Below are 6,000 nucleotides of genomic sequence, written 5' to 3' on the forward strand. Positions count from 1 at the left end.
TACTGAAATGTTTATTTATTTCAAGGAATTCTTTTTAAAATATTATATGCGAAGAGGAAAAAATTGCTTAATAATGCTTTTCAGTTATTTATACGATTTCATAATTGATATATCGTTAACATTTTTTTTTAGCATTTCACTTTGTTACAATATTTAATTTTTTAAATTTATCTATGATAGGTATTATCTATGATTTGTTACTTTTTATGAGATTATTCTGAATGTTCTGCGACAATTTCCCAGGGTGGTGGTTCGTTCGTAAGTCGTCAACGATTTGCCAGTCGGTTCCGAGCGGATCTCGAGATCGTAGATCACGCATTAATATCGATCGGATAACTATACATGTCCGGTAGGTGTGTAGGAAGTTTCGAGTTTCGTGTTTCTACACATGTCCAAACGCTTAAGCCGTCTTCATCTATCCGGTCATCCGGGGCGAGAGCGTGTCCCAGCTGCGGCTTGCGGCCTCTCTGATCTCGACCACCGCCGGACAGTTACGGAAATCTGTCCCAATGCTTCTGGACCAGAGTCACGATTGAAATTCGTGTACCCTTCTCCTCTGCCCTCACATCGATCTACATATAGAAATTGAATGAGTCGAAGTGCCGTTGCAGTAGCGCGAATAGATTATAATATTAGAGAGTGATATATGTGGAATTGGAATGTGCAAGATATGTATTAATATAAATTATGTCAAGTATTGTTTAAGAAAGATTCATTACAATTCGCAGTTATAAGTATCGACTTTTCGCTTCGATCATCGTAATCATATTTTTATTATCGAAATTCATTAAGAAAACTTACTTTAAACAAATGATGTCATATTATAAAAATTTGTTACAAGCTCTCTCTGTATGGGGATAATATTAATTAATTTATTATTATATAATATATATTAACAGTACTATAAATATTATATGCATACAGAAATTAATTATAATATAATCATATAATATTATAGAAATCAATTAAGAGAATAATGTTATTAATTCAATTGTATCTTCTTGTCCTGTTACATCATAAATTATTTTGAATGTCTAGATGACACTTCCTCAATCACATATATCACGAATTTTTAATTTTCAAAAATTCTCACCATTAAAGATTAATTGTTATTAGTAAGGATCGTTCTCCGTTCAATAGTTCGCGCGGAAATCATGCACTATCGATACATCATGCATCGAATCGCTTGACGCTATATTAGTCGAGACAATAAACAAGAGAGAACATAAACATAAACCGGGACGAAAATTTTTACGTGTCGCCACGAGATTTTCTTTCTTTCTCTATTTTTCTTTCCCGTCTGCGAGAAACTCAATGCGCTATACATTGTGATTCCGCCGGACACGTTTACGTCCGCGCGGCTTTCGAGAGAGCTGCGAGACAAAGCCTCTCTCTGTTCTGGCATTACCCCGTTTTATGTAATGTCCGTGGATTTTATGAGGCAATAAAATAAGACGCGTAAACTATTCCTAGGACGGGGAGGGAAAGAGGAGAGGAAGGTCGGTCCTCCAATTTTGTTCCACCTAAGATTTCGTTTCACTGATAAAAATATTAACTCAAGCGCGCGAATGAGACTAGAGCGAATAAATTTGACTCTTATTTTGAGAAGTGTTTTTAGAACTTTATACGGTTGCTATATTTAAAATTTCAATTTTTTCAAGGATTCATTATATATTATATATTAGAGTTTTATATAATAGAATATCAGAAAAAAAGATTATGAGAGAAAAAATTATTTATATTTTTTTAGGAAAATAATTTAAAATAAAAAAACATTTTCTATTTTTCGCTTTGCTGTTTCATATTTTTTCCATTTAAAACTCAATATTAACAGAACACGATCTTCATCGTGTATCGTAATATTTATACCCTATTTATAGCGTTTTGTTATGAAGACATTAATCTCTTAAATGTGTCAACAATTTATAATATAATTCTTCCGGTTGGTCATGCTTATAATCAACGGTAACGAAGCAGTAACGCGTGATATAGAAACACTGGTCGACTTTAATAACTCTTCCGTCACCGGAATATTTTCTTTTCAAACTTCAAATAATAAACAGCAACATACAGTGTTCCCAGAAATTTATCGTATCCCATCATAATTTATCTGTTTGATTAAAATTTTGTTTAATCTAATTTTATTCAAAGGATTTATATAATAATTAAAAATGAATAATTTGAAATAGAATTTGTGCATTATTCATCAATAATTTTTATTAATTATTAGAGCTACTGCGAGTGTAAAAATTAATATTGGAAATGCTTTTTTCTGGCTTTGAAACACCAGAGAATTCACTTGGTATAATTTGAAAATTCAAAGGGTTAAAAATTCCCATAGCTCCCGCGGAGAAGTAATGATCGGCGCGTGTTCATGCGCGAAGTTTCTCTAGAAAAGCGCGCTGCTGTTTGCGAGCGTTTTGCATATACATACGCACATATACGTCAGGCGTCACCCTGAATTACCTAAGAGCTGTTTACGCACGTGCCAGGATGTTGTAAGGCGTGCACCCGCGCGCGGTTCATTCAATTATTGCCACCACCATTATATTACGATCGCGCTATTATTAGCCGTCGCGACCGAACCACATTCATGAATTACTATTATCATTGTAGTTATGTAGGTACATATGCGCGTCACGGTGAATGCCCCCCTTGAACAATTCGCGAATTGTTCGATCAATCGTCTGACAATCCGAGTCGTATTATGCAATGAGAATTTCTACGTGATTCTATAGCAGAAGTTGCATAAAAATTCACTTTATTACTCGCATCGTATTTTTCTGAAAAATTCTTGTTTAATCTGTGCTAAGTCTCAGAAAGTCAGAGTGACATTTTCGTCAACAATTGGTCCAAGTATTTTTTTTAGAGTTTAATCATTAGAAAAATCTTCGGTTTCAATGTAAAATCATTTTTGATCTTCTTTTTGTAAAAAGAAGAATGTACTCTCATGTTTTCTACTAATCGAAGGGATTTAAATAATATTAGAGGGTTTAAATACAGGAACCTAGCTTCAAGTCAAGTGTGACGACGGTAATTCGGTGTTTGAAAAAAATGTTGAAAATACAATCTCGATAAATAAATCCGAAGCACGCAAATCCGACGGTTCATCTCGTCGTGACAGCTGTTCATAGACATAAACCTACATAAGTCTTCGCGCGATCTTTGAGCCGCAAAAGGGTACATCGGCTAGGATATTCGTATGAGGGCAAGGATCACGTCCGACAGTTTTCTTACTACAAATCGCTTCAGGAAGTGACACGCCTCTTCGCGCCTGTTGCGACGTATTACGTGCACGTTTCTATTTACCTAACGTCGCATTTTTTTCTATTTTTCTTTCTTTCACCCTCGTCGGCGAAATGAGAATCCGGCGCTCGCGCGCGAGTACGGTGACACGAAAATAGTCCGTTTCATACGATCCGTTTCACACGCGCGACGCGTGCTCACGCCGGATAAATCACAGCTTTTCAACCCCTTTTGCCGCGACAGGCGCTTTTAGACGCGATGTGGTGGCTGAGTAGGTGCATTCCCGATGCATGGAAATTTTAATGACGCGCTCGGAAGAGATTTACGATTTGCTCGGAGAATATTGTTTCTCGAGAAGAAAGATGACTTCTCTAGAAAAATATTCAGATCGAGATTTAATGACGAAAAAATGTATCGGATGTTTTCGGAGCAAATCATTTTACGAGTTTAGGAGTTCGAATTTTTTCATCGGAGAATTATTTTAGCCAGGTATAATTACGCTGTTCCTTAAATTTATGCTTGAAGCAGTGTATATAACGTTACTTAATTTTTACGTTCGCAAATGAATGAAATCTTATAAAGCAGAAATGCTTTCTAGCACAATCATTTTTTTTAATATTTAAATTAATTCAGTCTTTTAGTTGGAATAACCATGAGATGGCATTTCCAAAAAGAGAATCAGCCTCAGTACTAGCAAAAGAGTGAAGGGATTTATACATTGTGTGTCACGTGTAAAAGATCATGCGGGTGCCGTAACATAATATCAAGATAAATTCGATGAAGCTTTGCGAACCATTTACCTGCATCCGCACACTCGAATTACACCTGTGAGAAAATAATATAAAATCTATGTTTTCTTATTAAATTCTTATGTTAAAGATCGGATATTAAAAGATATTTTTAATGTGAAATTTTTAATATAATTATTGATTTAAATATTAATCAATATCAAAATTTGTTGGAAACATATCAGATATAATGGCATATTGTTATTCAAATCTGTTGGCAATATATTATAATAATGTAACGAGATATGTAAAATTCTTTTTTTTTCATAAGTTCTACATGAAGCTTATAAAATTCAATTCATTATTAATTTATCGTTAACAATATTGTATGCTAATAATGGACAAATATAATGTCCTATAATTTTATTAATATTTAATGTTATATCAATAATAAATAAATTATAAATAAATTCGATACGTAAATAATTTTGGTACACACACATATGAATGCATAAGGCAAGGATTTCAGACGATCGATTACCCAAGCATTTCTACCTCTTTCTCACGCTGTTTGTCTGCAGATGCATGTCGTAATACGCGAAATACAAAGATGTCAATATGATTACGAAAGATTGCTCATGCGAAACATTAAAGATATCGAAGGGAGATATATTGAAAATATCGACGAATGCGGGTTGATATAAGTTTCGACTCTGATTGTTGTGAATACGCGACGATAAAGAACGGATGAAGAATACGCATTATATTATATTTTCAATGCATAATTTTATCACTCAGAATATGCATACGCATATGTGTAAAAGAGAAAAAGAACAAAAATTATAATTTTACATCTATTATACGTACAAGTATAGAGAAAAACCTTCTGTGTGCCTCATGTAGAGATTTAGTGACCTAACTATAAATTCATAATAATTAAATAGGATCAATAATCAATCAAAAATCAGAGTTACTTGTTCCAAATTAATTTAACTTGTTACGAAAAGAATAGCAATTAATTTTAATCACAAATTAGTTTGCCGGAGTTTTCCGACGTTCGTTCTCCGGAGAACATTTTTCACATTAAACATATAAATATATTTTTTTATATAATTGCGATATATTTTTTCACTTGCGATATTGAATGTATACATGCAAATATTTGTCATTGAACCTGTTTTACGAACCTTTAATGAGAGCGGGCCTTTCATCGGAATCCGTCGGAATCGAAGGGGAGAAGAGAGGCTGAAACCAATTAGTCTCCCTTTCGGCAGGAAAGTGATTTCGGTACGGTCAACTTCCCTCGAGACGCGCACTCTTATCAAGCCGACGATGCTTGACACATTTTCAGAGATGCCTCAAATTTCTCCGCCATTTTCGACTCGGTTATCACTCTCCTCAATTTTTACGCGTGGAAAGAGTCAGTCGCGAGATCTCGTTTTTATCATTTTTCTTTGCCCCACAATTCTAATTTCATAAAGGATTTTTTAAATCACCTTAGCTATGTGTATGTAGATATGCTAATACACGTATATCATTAATCTCTAGTTGTTTATTGTATAATTAAATGCGCTGTATTATAGTAATTGTTAATTCTAACTTTTACTTGCGCAAAAATTTTATAATATAAATTCTTTTTATGATAGATGGCTTTACGTTATGAGAGAATTATTCGTATAATATTGCATAATTAAATAATTTTATTACTCAGCAACAAAATGCATATTTTACTTTGAAGTACTATTCTATTTTGAAGCAATACTTTACTACTTATACTTTTGCTCAATTTTAATTTTACTATATATTTGCATAGCTATTTATTTATTCACATATAAATGTATGTGTGTGTGTGTGTGTAACTGCTATAAATAATATTATTTTATTATCATTATCCATATATATATATATTTGTGTTTAATTTTATAACTTCAAAAATAAAATTGCACTTTTTTCTATATTTTTAGATACCATGCACTATTTAATAATTTTGTGTATGTTCTGTCTTTATCGGAATTAAATCTATGTG

At 33.1% G+C, this 6,000-nt stretch overlaps 1 protein-coding gene across 1 annotated transcript in view; it reads right to left on the reverse strand.

Moving 5' to 3' along the window:
* sim (bHLH transcription factor single-minded) overlaps positions 1–5,265 on the reverse strand; it is a 46,033-nt gene extending 40,768 nt beyond the window's left edge. The window contains exon 1 of the mRNA XM_029309655.2: positions 5,162–5,265. The gene's annotated coding sequence lies outside the window, so the exon portion shown is untranslated. The remainder of the gene's footprint in view (positions 1–5,161) is intronic.
* Positions 5,266–6,000: the final 735 nt, after the last annotated feature.

The sequence above is a fragment of the Nylanderia fulva genome, unplaced genomic scaffold (genome assembly GCF_048542155.1).
Source record: "Nylanderia fulva isolate GAGA-0341 unplaced genomic scaffold, ASM4854215v1 Scaffold8, whole genome shotgun sequence".
Lineage (NCBI taxonomy): Eukaryota > Metazoa > Arthropoda > Insecta > Hymenoptera > Formicidae > Nylanderia > Nylanderia fulva.